Here is a 16,147-nt window from a genome sequence, read left to right as displayed (position 1 = left end):
TGTCGACCCTGCAAAGTCCTCCTTACTAACATCTGGGGGCTAGTGCCAAAATGCTAGATCATTAAAGGTTGCTCCAGGGGGGCTAGTGCCAAAATTAGAATAGTGGGATATAGCAACCCATCCACATGGAATCATACTTTACAAATAATGTCCCACACACCACCTTCACCATCCCTGGTTATGTCCTGTCCTACTCAGCAGAGATGGTGGCACAGTGGTATACAGTCTGGAGGGAGTTGCCCTGGAAATCCTCAACATCGAATCCAGACCCTATGATGTCTCATGGCATCAGGTCAAACATGGAAACCTCCTGCTAATTACCAAATACCACCCTCCTTCAGCTGATGAATCAGTGCTCCTCCACTTGGAGGAAGCACTGAGGGTGGCAAGGGTGCAGAATGTACTCTAGGTAGGGGACTTTAAAGTACATCACCAAGAGTGGCTCAGCAGCACTACTACTGGCTGAGTTCTAGAGGACATAGCTGCTAGACTGTGGGTCTGCAGCAGGTGATGAGGGAAAAACATACTTAACCTCATCCTCACCAACCTGCCTGCCACAGATGCATCAGTCCACGGCAGTATCGGTAGGAGTGACAGCCGCACAGTCGTTGTGGAGATGAAGTCACGTCTTCCCTCCATCGTGTTGTGTGGCACTATCACCGTGCTAAATGAGATAGATTTCAAACAGATCTAGCAACTCAAGACTGGGCATCCATGAGGCGCTGTGGGCCATCAGCAGCAGCAGAATTGTACTCGAACACAATCTGTAACCTCATGGCCCGGCATATCCCCCACTCTACCATTACCATCATGCCAGGGGATCAACCCTGGATCAATGAAGAGTGCAGTAGGGCATGCCAGGAGGCATACCTAAAAATGAGGTGTGAAGCTATAACACAGGACTACTTGTGTGCCAAGCAATAAAGGATAGACAGAGCTAAGCGATCCCACAACCAACAGATCAGATCTAAGCTCTGCAGTCCTGCTACATCCAGTTGTGAATGGTGGTGGACAATTAAACAACTCACTGGAGGAGGAGGCTCCACAAATGTCCCCATCCTCAATGATGGGGGAGCCCAACACATCAGTGCAAAAGATAAGGCTGAAGCATTTGCTACAATCTTCAGCCAGAAGTGCCCAGTGGATGATCCAGCTCGGCCTCCTCCGGAGCTCCCCAGAGTCACAGATGCCAATCTTCAGACAATTCGATTCATTCTATGTGATATCAAGAAATGGCTGAAGGCACTGGATACTGCAAAGGCTATGGGCCCTGACAATATTCCGGCAATAGTACTGAAGACTTATGCTCCAGAACTTGCTGCGCCCCTAGACAAGCTGTTCCAGTACAGCTACAACACTGGCGTCTATCTGGCAAGGTGGAAAATTGTCCAGGTATGTCCTGTACACAAAAAGCAAGACAAATCCAACCCAGCCAATTACTGACCCATCAGCCTACTCTCGATCATCAGTAAATTAATGGAAGGCGTCATCAACAGTGCTATCAAGCAACAGTTGCTTAGCAATAGCCTGTTCACTGACGCCCAGTTTGGGTTCCGCCAGGGCCACTCAGCTCCTCACCTCATCTCAGCCTTGCTTCAATCATGGACAAATGAGCTGAACTCCCTAGGTGAGGCGAGAGTGACTGCCCTTGGCATCAAGGCCGCATTTGACCGAGTGTGGCATAAAGGAGCACTAGCAAAATTGGAGTCAATGGGAATCGGGGGGAAATGCTCCACTGGTTGCAGTCATACCTAGCACAAAGGAAAGATGGTTGTGGTTGTTGGATGTCAGTCATCTCAGCTCCAGGACATCACTGCAGGAGTTCCTCAGGCTAGTGTCCTCGGCCCAACCATCTTTAGCTGTTTCATCAATTACCTTCCTTCCATCATAAGGTCAGAAGTGGGGATGTTGGCTGATGATGGCATAATGTTCAGCACCCAATGATTCGTGACTCCCCAGATACTAAAGCAGTCTATATCCAAAAGCAGCAAGACCTGGACAATACCCAAGCTTGGGCTGACAAGTGGCAAGTAACATTCAAGCCACACAAGTGCCAGGCAATGACCATCTCCAGCAAGAGAGAATCTAACCATTGCCCCTTGACATTCAATGGTATTACCATCACTGAATCCCCCGCTATCAACATCCTGGGGGTTATCATTGACCAGGAACTGAACTGGACTGGCCATATAAATACTGTGGCTACAAGTGCAGCTCAGAGGCGAGGAATCCTGCAATAAGTAACTTACCACCTGACTCCCCAAAGCCTGCCCACCATCTCCAAGGCACAAGTCAGGAGTGTGATGGAAAACAAGTGTAGCTCCTATAACACTCAAGAAGCTTGACACCATCCAGGACAAAGTAGCCCATTTGATTGGCACCCTCTTCACAAACATTCACTCCCTCCACCACCGACGCACAGTAGCAGCAGTGTGTACCATCTATAAGATGTGCTGCAGGAACTCACCAAGGCTCCTTAGACAGCACCATCTAAATCCAGTACCATTACCATCTAGAAAGACAAGGGCAGTAGATACTTGGGAACACCACCACCTGGAAGCTCCTCTCCAAGTCACTCACCATCCTGACGTGGAAATATATCACCGTTTCTTCACTGTTGCTGGGTCAAAATCTTACAGCTCCCTTCCTAACAGCACAGTGGGTGTACCTATACTACATGGACTGCAGTGTTTCAAGAAGGCAGCTCACCACCACCTTCTCAAGGACAACTAGGGATAGGCAATAACTGCTGGCCTAGCAAGCAAAGCCCACATCCCATGAATGAATTTAAAAAAATACTCTCAACTTACATTGAAAATTGTTCTCTATAATTAAAAAAAGGAAGAATTTTTATTAGTTAACAGAGTTTTTAAATAAGGCTAAGCTTATATTTATATCAGCTTGGAGAAAGGCAACTACAAATGATTCAACAATCTCTGAAGGTATCAAAATTCAGATCTGTTAAATTCAGATGAGAATGCCAAGGAAATATTTATTTGGGTGAATCTGGAGTTGAGGGAAGTCAATGCTGTTATCTTAAAAATTAATTCTGACATCATCCTTGTCCTTGCTGACCTTCACTGGCTCCCTCTTCTCTAATGCACCAAATTCAAAAAAACGACTTGCTCGCAAATGTCAACATAGCATTATCCCACTCAAATTTTGCAAACTCCTCCAGCTTTTCCTAGCTCACCCCTTATGGTCCTTTGACTCCTCCGGTATGCTCTTTAGATTCTATCCTCCAGAACTCATTCTGTAACCTTGTTTGGCTTGATATTTTTCCTCCTGTCTTTAAAAACTCCACAGAACTAATCTGTCTAATCATGCATTGGGCCATGTCTGCATATTTTTCTATTATTGTTTCTCCCTTGTAAAGTGCCTTGGGAAATTCATTACATAAAAATACCCAACAGGTGTCAGAAATAGGAAATTGAGGCAAGGTCCTCGTGCATTTCTAGGTTAGGAACATCATAGCCAGGACTTTTATAATGCAAGATTCCAGCCATCTGAAGAGTCAGCAGGGAACACATCCCTGTCAACACTTTCTGTCCCGCAATGAATCAGATTGGCGGGCAGCTCGGTCTCTGAAGCGCCAGAAACTGCAATGGACAGGACTGGGACTGCATGCAGTCCCCGGAGCCTAATTTTCCAGGATTCCGGGAAAAGGTAGGTTTTGAGGCTCTCAGGACAAGGAGGGTAGGGGAGGCCAGGGAGATGGTTGAGGGAGGGGGGGACAGGGGGCTATTGGGGTGTTGAGTGAGAGGCTGGGGGGGGAAAAGAGGTATTACGGTTACTAAACCTTAAGGGGGTGGGGGAGGTCTTCCCAGGTTAAAAGGGGGCTTCTGATGGAGGTGTCCCCACCGTTCCCGCCCGAGGCCTGAACCCAATTATTTTTGATCTTCCCCCATACCCCAGAACTCCTTGCACCAGCCTAAAAATTGAGGCTAGGCAGGAAGCAGCCCTTAAGTGGTCAATAATTGGCCACTTAAGGGCCTCAATCGGGGCAAGGGCAGGCCCGAGGCTCTCCCACCCCAGCGTAAAATTGCAGAAAGGTCAGGGTGGGCGGGAACCCAGTGGGAAGCCCATTTGAGGAATTCTACGCTCACCATATGCCTACAAACCCACCACCGGGGGCATCGTAAAATTCAGGCCCATGAGTTAAAAATAAGGTGTAACTACCCTAGTACAGCACAGGTTAGAGAATTGGGTCTACAATGGTGTTGCCCTGACTCTGCTGGGAGTACAGGATTGTGAAATTATGTCCATAGAGTAAAGCTCTCTCTGGATCTTAAAGCACTCTGGAATAATTTTTCTGATGAAGCGCTCCTTTATTACTTGTGTTATCAAACAACCCATCTGCATGACTTCTAGAAAGGAAATAGAACAATTCAATATGATATAATACTGCTCATTCATTCCTGGGAGATAAGTTTGATTGCAGTTCAAGATAAATGCTTCATTTCTCCTGTTACTGAGTTGAAATGTAAGCATCTCCAACAGTTTAAACTAAGATTGCACAGTGCTCACTGACCAAAACGTAATATTGATTTAGTTCTCTCATTCAGAAAAATCAAAAGAATAGACAGAGACAAATGGAAGTGATACACTCAGTCAGCAGGGGTTGTTTTCATGGGGTCAGTGTTGAGCTGCATTATTATTATTTCCTAGGCAGAGCATAGACTGGCATCTAACCTGTGCTGCACCTGCATTGGGAGAAAGTGATGTTTGAGAGGAGGCAGAAACTGAAGAACACACTCTACTTACCAGATCTGACATTTTTTCCCCTTGAAGAGTAAATGTTTCACACACAGCAAGTGCCAACTAATCCTGTCATTTTCATGGAAATGTTTACAAATTGTAAAATACTGCATCTAAGTTGAATATAAGTGAATGCTTCATCCTTTCCCATTCAGAGGCATGCTTTACCATTCATTGTAAGGAAGGCAGCACCTGTGTAATGCCAGGCAGGAGAATTAATCTCTGAGAAACAGCTTGGAAACCTAATTCTTAACAAAATAATATTGTGTCTATGTTACATCCGGCTGGTGCAGATCACTTTATGAACAGTTATAAACCTATTTGATTTTTTGTGGTTGTTATCAGGGGTTTCTCTGGCAACAGAAAGACCTGGGGCTGCAGCTGAAATCCGATTATTATTATTGCATTCTCGGGGGAGACACAGGAAATGTTATTGTCTGACACAGAGAAGAAATGCTTGACATCAGTTACCGAGATGAAGCTCATCAATTTTATGAGAAATGATTGATTAAGAAAAACAAACATTATCTATTGTATATAATTCTATTCTTTTGCCACTTATAACCCACTGTAACAACATGTGGGAACACCACAAATCAAAAACCCATCCTATTCTTCTATTACAGAACAAAGCTATACGAATTTGTGCAGGTGAAGGTTATTTTGACAACACTGTATGTGCTTTAAGACTTTGAAGATTCAAGATATAGTTTTTACAAAATGTCCTCATGTTTCAATTTCTTTTCAATTAATTGCCATCTTCATTCAACAAAACGTTTCAATTGAATTCTGCCATTCAAAGTACCCTTACCAGAAATTCTGTAATGTACATCTGTTCAATCCAAAAACTGCTCGAACACATAAATCAATCAGACACACTGGCCCATATGTGTGGAATTCAATATCCCTGGACATATGAACTAGCTCATGAAAACTTTTGTTCAAGTCTTTAGTGAAAAACATTCTTCTTGATAAATATTCCTGGTGATAATATAGTAGCAAATATCTGACCATTAGTCTCTTACATCATTCATGTTTGTGTTCTAAGATGATCTCAATTACTGCTCTTAATACTCATCTTTCTTGCTCTCCTTTTTGAATAAGCACTTTTCCATTGTAAATGTACAAACTCATGAATGGTAATAACTAATTATCTCAGTGTGTAATGAAGATCCAGCTTTTTCGTATCGATACATCTTGATTCACATACTTCTCTCTTTCTCTCCCACAAGGGAAGTTAACCTTCAAGCAAATCCTCATGACCTCCACCTCCCATGCTTATAATAACAATCTATACGTACTGATTTATTTGAATCATACAATTGTTATAAATACTGTAATCATGATCACTTTTAATGTGTATGTTTTGTATGGAAATAAATGAATGTAACTTAGCATGAACTAAATGATGTGTTACTGGAGATAACACATGTGTCAACATCCAACAATAGCAGCATCACACTGAAATAGAACGATACAAAAGCAAAATATTGTGGATGCTAAAAATCTGAAACAGAAACAGAAAATGTTAGAAATACTCAGCAAGTTAGGCAGCATCTGTGGAGAGAAACAGAGTTAACATTTCAGGGCAATGATTTTTCATCAGGACTGGGAAAAGTTAGAAATGGAATAGATTTCAATTCTTCATCTCGCTCTCACGCTGACCTCTCTGTCCTCAGCCTGCTGCAGTGTTCCAATAAGGCTCAACGCATGCTCCAGGAATAGTGCCTCATCTTTCAATTTTGCACTTCACAGCCACCCAGATTCAACAGAACAATTTCAGACCATAACCTCTGCATCTATTTTGTTTCATTTCCTTTGCATGCTTCAGTCTTAGTCTTGGTTTCTTCTGTTTGTTTTCAGATGGCAGCTGTTCATCATTCTGCAATTCGATATATATATGAGAGAGAGAGAGAGAGATATGAATATATGAACTAGGATCTTTTGTTTATTCACTTGTGCTAGTCCTTTGGTTCTGCACCACCAACTCTTTTGTCATTTAATGTCTCCTATCTTTTGCCCTACCACAGACCTTCTCTTTGTTCTTTTTCTACCTCCCACCCATTTCACCTGCTTAAAACCTCTTGTATTTCTAACTTTTCCCAGTTCTGATGAAAGGTCCTCTGGTACTGTACCCTATAAGAAGCAGATACCCTCTGGTAATTGTGCACAGATATCTTTGAAGTCTGGCAAGGGAATTAACAGTAAACCTTGTCTCAATGGTAGCACTTTTCCCCTGAAGAGCCAAAGGGAGTAATAATAGGACAAGAAACAAAAGACAATTGTGGATTCATAGTCCCACTCCATTGCTATATTGGTGGATGTTATGATCGATGCAGTTGGTAAAGCGGAGTTATTTAATATTCCCAGAGGGAAACTTAAAATTATAGGTTATGACAGTTGTTTAAAGTGTTATGTTTGAGATGAGACTCTAAATTCAGGAATCAGACCACCAGTTCTCAAGACCTTACATTAAACTAATTGAAACATTTTATTAAATTACACAGGTTAAAATATGGCTACAAATTACTACTATCATAACTTATAACAAATTCCCAAACTAATCTCCCTTAAGACAACAGCAACCCATAGACTTAACCAAACACCAGGCAAAGCATTTTCACCTTTCGAATTCGAAACGAGGTTTTCACTGTGGAGCCAGCTGGAGGCCTATAGCTGGATTTTGATCTCACATTGCCTCTGCCCTGCACAACCGAAAACTGAAGTTATACTTATCACCACTGATTGAATTCAAATTCTCATCGTCTCACCAGCCTCTTTGAACTTCACCTTTTAACAATGAAACACCTTTCATAGTAACAATTTTATTAGTAATATAAACATACGGCTTGGTATCTGCTAGAAAGGCATCAAGTTTTCACCCCACTTCCTGAATGCTCTATTCAAAAAAATGCAAATGCACCCTATGTTCCATATCAAAACTAGTACCCAAAGAACCCAGACTAGCTGGCTTTAACCCAATTAAGGTATATCTGCAGACTAAACCTCTATTTTTAAAAGAACAATATTTTCCAAAATATTATATATATTCATAACTTCATGACAGTGGAATTGCCAAAAAAATTGTATGGACAATGTTATGTCATCACACAGGCTTCTTTAGGTACATTCACAAGCTGGTGGCATTTTCTTGGGCCATTTAAATAGTGATAACAAAATTGGAGAGGTAGAAAAAAAAGGATATGATTTCAGCCTACCAGCTCTTTTTCCAATGCATCAACCACTTTGGACCCAAAAATCAGATATCACCAATTGAACAATCTGCCTTTTTGTACTTGACATGGCGACGATGTGGGAATTTACCCACATCTTGTACCTATTCTGGATGTTACATATGGCAATGCATTAGATGTAGCACTGTAGCCAGTGTGACATGGGAATGTTGTTTATTTGAACTCATGTAACATGTAATTCTTGTATCTGTACACTGCTGGACAGGGTGATCTGCTAACTAGAGGAATATTTAGTTCACAAGTTTGGTTTCAAGCAGAACGTTTTTCCCCTTGTACTTCAGTAACCTTTCAATGAAGTTTGGCAACTTGTGACTTACTTACCAGCATATAATCTTTCTTAATGATCTGAGCTCAAAATTTCAGTTCTTGGGAAAAGTCTGTTCTGTAATTAATGTGGTACAGTTGCAAATTCAGTCTAATCAGCAAAATAAATAACATTTCAAACAGGGCACTAATGAGAGAAACAACTTACGGTATCAATGGAACATAAATGCTTGACTTTTAGGAAAAGTCAGTCCCTAATTTATGTGATTTCTAAATGGAAATTAAAGCTAATTATTATGTGTTCAGTGTCAACACATAATTGCATAACTAGAATGCTGCTTATGCCTGTAAAGTTAGGATTGATTAGTTAGTAATGGCTGAAATAAAACACAGCAGAAGAATAAAGTGCAAATTAAAGCTTTCATATAAGATGTTCAAGTTTATTACACTGGTCAAGGTGAATGCTGCTGTCCAGAGATTTGTAACAGGAACCTGCCTACTTCAGTTGATAGTGTTTGATGTCAAGGAAGAATTTGACTAAAGGATCAGCAGGTGATTTTTGTCACCTCTTACATCTTCAAAGATAATTTTCCAATACAAAGTCTGCACAACCTGCAGAGCATTGTGATCACAGGATTCAAAATAATAAAAGATGCCTCAGTGAGTTCATCACAACCTTAAAGAAAAAGGGCAACCAAATTCCTTTATGCAGAGAACAGCATCATCTCCAATCCATCTGATCATCCACCTCAGGTTTCAGATGAAATGAGCCAGGGGAATCTGGGACTCTCTTCATACCTGGATAAACTGATAAAGGCTGGCAAGTCCGACAAGGTAAATACAATTCCTGGAATTTTCAGCCTTCTACATTTTATGTTGCATTTAGGACTGTGAAACAACACCTGCTGTGAGAGTGTGTGTCTAGAATCATGCTTGGATCCATTAAGAAAGTCATTTCTTTTCAGAAAATGTATTTTATTCATAATATTTTGCAAAAGTACATTACATAATAAAGGCTTGACATTAGATAAAGCGCAATACAGCTCAATTTATTTCAACACAGTATGTGGCACTCTGAGGTGCCTCACTACACCTACAATTACAGGTTATATTCACAATATAAATCAAAAGCATCTCTGATTCATAAAGCCCGAGCGATTTTCCACAGGTTCCAGCCTCTCAAGCGTACTATGACTGGAGGGTTTTAGACAGTATCCTTTCTCCATTGAGCTGTGGCAATCTTATGCCCCAAGATTGAATGTGTCCCTCAACACAAAGTCCTGGACACTGGAATATGCTAGTCTGCAACATAAACTAGCCAAGCCCCTAGATAAGCTGTTCTAGTACAACTATAACACTAATACCTGCCTGAAAATGTGGAAAATTGCCCAGTTATGTCCTGCTCACAAAAATCATGACAAATTCAATCCGGCCAATTACTACCCCTCAGCTCCTCTCAATCATCATCAAGGTGATGGAAGATGCTATCAAGCAGCACTGACTCAGCAATAACCTGCTCACTGCTCAGTTTAGGTTCCACCAGGGCCACTCAGCTTCTGATCTCATCACATCCTTGGTCCAAACAGGAATAAAAGAGCAGAACTCAAGAGGGGAGGAGAGAGTGACTGCCCTTGATATTAAGGAAGAATTTTACTTGTATGGCATCAAGACCTAGCAAGATTGAAGTCAATGAGAATCAGGGGGAAAACTCTCCACCGGCTGCAGTCATACCTAGCACAAAGGAAGATGATTGTGGTTGTTGAAGGCCAATAATCTCAGTCCCAGGATATTGCTGCAGGAGTTCTTCAGGGTAGTGTCCTAGGCCCAACCATCTTCAGCTGCATCACCTTCCTTCCATCATAAGGTCAGAATTGGGGATATTCGCTGATGTTTGCAAAATGTTCAGCACCATTTGCAACTCCTCAGATACTGTCTGAAGCAGTCTGTGTCCATGGACAATAAGACCTGGACAACATTCATGCTTGGGCTGAAAAGTAGCAAGTAACATTCGCACCACACAAGTGCCAACCAATGACCATCGCCAACAAGAGAGAATCTAACCATCGCCCCATGACATTCAATCGCATTACCATCACTGAGTCCCCCACTATTAGCTTTCTGGGGATTACCATTGACCAGAAACTGAACTGGACTAGCCATATAAATACTGTGGCTACAAGAGCAGATTAGATGCTGGGAATTCTGTGGCAAGAAACTCACCTCCTGACTCCCCAAAGCATGTCCATGATCTAAAATACACTAGTCAGCAGTGTAATGGAATACTCTCCACTTGCCTGGATGAGCGCAGTTCCAAGGATACTCGAGAAACGCAAAATCATCCAGGACAAAACAGTTGCTTGATCAGTACTCCATTCACTACCTTAAACATTTATTCCCTCCACCACCTGCGAACAATGGCAGCAGCGTGCACCATATACAAGGCCCGAGTGCCTACGCTGTCAGGCGCCATCACCCCTCTTATGTCCAAGTCCTTCCTAAAGGACATGGAAAAGGTTCAATACAGCACATGAACAAGAGAGAGAGGACAACTTTGCCTGACTCCAGACTTGATCGAAAATCTTTTCAATTCCCACCCACTGATTGAAATTGTGCTACTGATCTTCGTGTGGAGCAGTTTAGATCCAATTGCAGATTCCCTCCCCGAACCGCATTTTGGAGAACAGTTTTTTTTTGGAAAAATATACTTTATTCATAAAATATCTGAAAGGACATTACAAAACATTTCAAAATGGCCATCATAAGTGCAATCATATTCAAGTTTTCCACAAAGATCATGAGGTGCTTCAATACAATCAATGAACATTACAGACATTTCAACATGGTCATCACAGAGAGTCAGACAGTGCAATGTAGGTATGTGATATACTGTCAAAGGCCTCTTGTTCCAAACTGATGTGGCAGCTGTCCACCTTCCTGTCCCACACATAGGTGATCGTATCCCTGAGTAGCACGTAGCTGTCAGAGATCTTCCTGAAAGATACACTGCAAGTCTAATCAGGATGAATCACCAACTCCACAGCAGGCTTGACCGGATTGGCAATGACCTTGGACAGAATTTTGTAGTCCAGAGTTAGTAGTTTATGCAGATTTTCCCATTTACTGTCATCCATGTTCTCTGTGGTGGAGGACAGAAAGGACTGAAGCTGTGCTATCTCTGGGCTTCACATCGTACAGCCTGGCATAAAAGGGTTTGCTGATCCCAAGTGTATCCGGCTGCAATGACGTTACCGAGCCAGCTTCTTCCTTCAGGCTGCTGATCACAGAGCTCTTTCTAAAAGAAAGCCATATCACCTGTTGCATAAACAGTTCCCACTTTTAACTCTTCGCAAACTCATTTCTGATTCAGCCAGACCCTTGCCTGATCCACCTCTAGCTTCTTCTTAGCCATCAGCCACATACAACTGTCCCCCATGATAACCTGCACCATCAGCACAAATCTCAGTCAGAAATCAGTTTATGCACAAAACTACCTTACTGTATTTGACAATTGTGTCTCCTTCTCTTGTTCCATACTATGTTGCTCCTATTTTTGCTACACGGCCTCTCTTTAGTTGCACCAGCTCCATCTTTCTCCCAGCCCTCCTGCATCCAGCTTTGTTGCTCCATTTGCTTGCTCTGTTGTTCCAACTCCTCTTTTCTCCTGCTCTCTTGCTCCTATGTTCTCTAATGTTGTTGGCACTCTGCTCACATTCAGATCCTCTCATTTCCAGCATTTAACGTTCCCAATCTCTCTCATTTTTCCCACTTTCTTCTTCCCAGAGTTTCTCCTTTTCTCTCCCAGTTGTTTCCTCACTCTCACTCCTTTTCAGTCTCAGCTGTTCTCTTGATGCCATCTGTTTCTCCCATTCATTCTCCCACACTTCTACTCTCCACATTTCACTTACTTGCACCGTTGCTTCCTTGCTACCTTTTTGGCTCCTTTTTTTTCTACACATATCTATGTTAAAATAGTCTGAAATACTTTCTATCTATACTGTGACGACCATCCAAAAACAAGTTGCTGCATTAAAGCTGACTAATACTGAATGACCTTGGCTGGCAGCAAGAAGTCTCAATGTGAGTCAGGGGCAACAGTGACCCAGGTATTTCAGTGGACCCAGAGGACCACTTCACAAAAATATTATTTCAAACTTACCTTCACTGGGCCTCTTCATTGCTCATAGATGATGGATTCCTTGGCTTGTATAGGGTAAATTCTTTTTTAAATGGCCTGAGAGAGAAATAAAACCAGTCAGATCTGTTTCCTCCAAGTGAGAAACAGATTGGCAGAGCTCTGTGCTTAAACTGTTTAAAAAATCAGTACAATTACTCAGGAAAAAACCTGTCTTCACAAAAAATCAGCTTCAATCAATTCAAATGATAGAGGACACGCTGATGTGTTATTTTCTTAACCTCTCAGGGCTGTGTCCAATCTGCTCCAGCTGCTAACTTATGCCAAGTGACACAAAAAACAGCCACACTTCTTTGAAGGTCTGACACTCCCACTCATCCCGTACACTATCTCCCCACAAATTCTCCCGCCCATGCATTCTCTCTTTCTCTCTCAACAATCCTCCCTCAGTCTCCCAATCCTCCCACAGACTCTTCCTCCCGATGCATCCACTCTCACCATCCTCTAGCCCTTGCAGTCCAACATGCGGCCTCGCAGTCTCCACCGCCACACCCTGCCCAATCTCGCACCCGCCACACCTCCCTCACACGCCCTCACCTTCATGCGCCGCGCCGCGCCGCCCTCACCTTCGCGCGCCGCCCTCACCTTCGCGCGCCGCCCTCACCTTCGCGCGCCGCCCTCACCTTCGCGCGCCGCCCTCACCTTCGCGCGCCGCCCTCACCTTCGCGCGCCGCCCTCACCTTCGCGCGCCGCCCTCACCTTCGCGCGCCGCCCTCACCTTCGCGCGCCGCCCTCACCTTCGCGCGCCGCCCTCACCTTCGCGCGCCGCCCTCACCTTCGCGCGCCGCCCTCACCTTCGCACTCACATTCGCACCCGGCGCCACTCCGCCCTCACATTCGCACTCTGCGCCACTCCGCCCTCACATTCACACTCCACGCCACTCCGCCCTCACCTTCTCTCTCTGTGCCACTCCTCTCTCACATTCTCTCTGCGCCAATCCTCCCTCAACCTCTCTCTCTGCGCCACTCCTTCCTAACATTCTCTCTCTGCGCCACTCCTCCCTCACATTCTCTCTCTGCGCCACTCCTCCCTCACATTCTCTGTCTCTGCGCCACTCCTCCCTCACATTCTCTCTCTGCGCCACTCCTCCCTCACCTTCTCTCTCTGCGCCACTCCTCCCTCACCTTCTCTCTCTGCGCCACTCCTCCCTCACCTTCTCTCTCTGCGCCACTCCTCCCTCACCTTCTCTCTCTGCGCCACTCCTCCCTCACCTTCTCTCTCTGCGCCACTCCTCCCTCAAATTCTCTGGGCAGAATCTTGCCCTCAGATGGCATGCAGGCCCCACCGGCTTGTAGGCAGACGGCCAGCCGACCCCCACCACTGAAACAGGGGCCGCCACCATTATAACTGGGCCGGCCAATTAAGGCCCGCCCAGCAGAATCCCCGGCGGGAATTGTTATGCACTTCCTGTGCTGGGGGGGGCGGGGGGGCGTGGGGGGGGGGAATCCCCATGCGTGTGAAAGAGTACACTTCTGGCTGAGGCAAAGTCCTGTCTCAGGGAAAATACTGACAGTGGAAAAAACTTCAAAAATAGCCCCCTCTCCACTCCACTCCTCACTCAAAAACTCTCTCTGCACCACTCCTCCCCCGCACACACCCCATCTCGCCACTCCACGCCTCCGTCACACTCCCCCTCTACCTCTGTGACACTATTCCCACACACCGTCTCTCCACTCTTTCTGGGTTTCTCCTCCCTCATTCACTCTCTCTGTGCCACTGCTCCGTCACTCTCTCTCACTGCATCTCTCCCCCCTCACTCGCTCTTGCTGCACCTCTCCCCCCTCACTCGCTCTTGCTGCACCTCTCCTCCCTCACTCTCCCTGTCTCACTCTGCCTTACTCCCCCACACACTCTCTCTCTCTGTGCATCAGTCCGCCCTCACCCCTCTCCGTTCCACTCCTCACTCACACTCTCTCACTGCGTCACGCCTCCCTCATACACTCCACTCCCACACTACGCCATCTCTCCCTCACACTCGCCCCGACTATTTGCGCCACCCATCCATCACACTCTCCCCCTCTCTCTGCGCCACTCCTCTCTCACACACACTCTCCCTTCATCACACCTCCCAATCACATATTCTCTCTCTGCATCATTCCTGCCTCGCACACACTGTCTCACGGCATCATTCCGCCCTCTCACACACACTCTCTGCGCCACTCATCCCTCACATTCTCTCTCTGCGCCACTCCTCCCTCACATTCCCTCTCTGCGCCACTCCTCCCTCACCTTCTCTCTCTGCGCCACTCCTCCCTCACCTTCTCTCTCTGCGCCACTCCTCCCTCACCTTCTCTCTCTGCGCCACTCCTCCCTCACCTTCTCTCTCTGCGCCACTCCTCCCTCACCTTCTCTCTCGGCGACACTCCTCCCTCACCTTCTCTCTCGGCGCCACTCCTCCCTCACCGTCTCTCTCTGCGCCACTCCTCCCTCACCTTCTCTCTCTGCGCCACTCCTCCTTCACCTCTCTCTGCGCCACTCCTCCCTCACCTCTCTCTGCGCCACTCCTCCCTCACCTCTCTCTGCGCCACTCCTCCCTCACCTTCTCTCACTGCGCCACTCCTCCCTCACATTCCCTCTCTGCGCCACTCCTCCCTCACCTTCTCTCTCTGCGCCACTCCTCCCTCACCTTCTCTCTCTGCGCCACTCCTCCCTCACCTTCTCTCTCTGCGCCACTCCTCCCTCACCTTCTCTCTCTGCGCCACTCCTCCCTCACCTTCTCTCTCTGCGCCACTCCTCCCTCACCTTCTCTCTCGGCGACACTCCTCCCTCACCTTCTCTCTCGGCGCCACTCCTCCCTCACCGTCTCTCTCTGCGCCACTCCACCCTCACCTTCTCTCTCTGCGCCACTCCTCCTTCACCTCTCTCTGCGCCACTCCTCCCTCACCTCTCTCTGCGCCACTCCTCCCTCACCTCTCTCTGCGCCACTCCTCCCTCACATTCTCTCACTGCGCCACTCCTCCCTCACATTCTCTCTCTGCGCCACTCCTCCCGCACATTCTCTCTCTGCGCCACTCCTCCCTCACATTCTCTCTCTGCGCCACTCCTCCCTCACATTCTCTCTCTGCGCCACTCCTCCCTCACATTCTCTCTCTGCGCCACTCCTCCCTCACATTCTCCCTCTGCGCCACTCCTCCCTCACATTCTCTCTCTGCGCCACTCCCCCCTCACATTCTCTCTCTGCGCCACTCCTCCTCCACATTCACTCTGTGCCACTCCTCCCTCACCTTCTCTCTCTGCGCCACTCCTTCCTCACCTCTCTCTGTGCCACTCCTTCCTCACCTCACTCTGTGCCGCGCCTCCATCACCTGCTCTCTCTGCGCCAATCCTCCCTCACATTCTCTGTCTGCACCACGCCTCCCTCACATTCACTCTCTGCGACACTCATTCCTCACATTCTCTCTCTGCGCCAATCCTCCCTCACATTCTCTCTCTGCGCGACTCCTCCCTCACATTCTCACTCTGCGCCACTCCTCCCTCACATTCTCTCTCTGCATCACTCCTCCCTCACATTCTCTCTCTGCGCCACTCCTCCCTCTCATTCTCTCTCTGCGCCACTCCTCCCTCACATTCTCTCTCTGCGCCACTCCTCCCTCACATTCTCTCTCTGCGCCACTCCTCCCTCACATTCTCTCTCTGCGCCACTCCTCCCTCACATTCTCTCTCTGCGCCACTCCTCCC

The sequence above is a fragment of the Cetorhinus maximus genome, chromosome 22 (genome assembly GCF_964194155.1).
Source record: "Cetorhinus maximus chromosome 22, sCetMax3.hap1.1, whole genome shotgun sequence".
Classification (NCBI taxonomy): Eukaryota; Metazoa; Chordata; class Chondrichthyes; order Lamniformes; family Cetorhinidae; genus Cetorhinus; species Cetorhinus maximus.
This window is presented reverse-complemented; position numbering follows the sequence as displayed.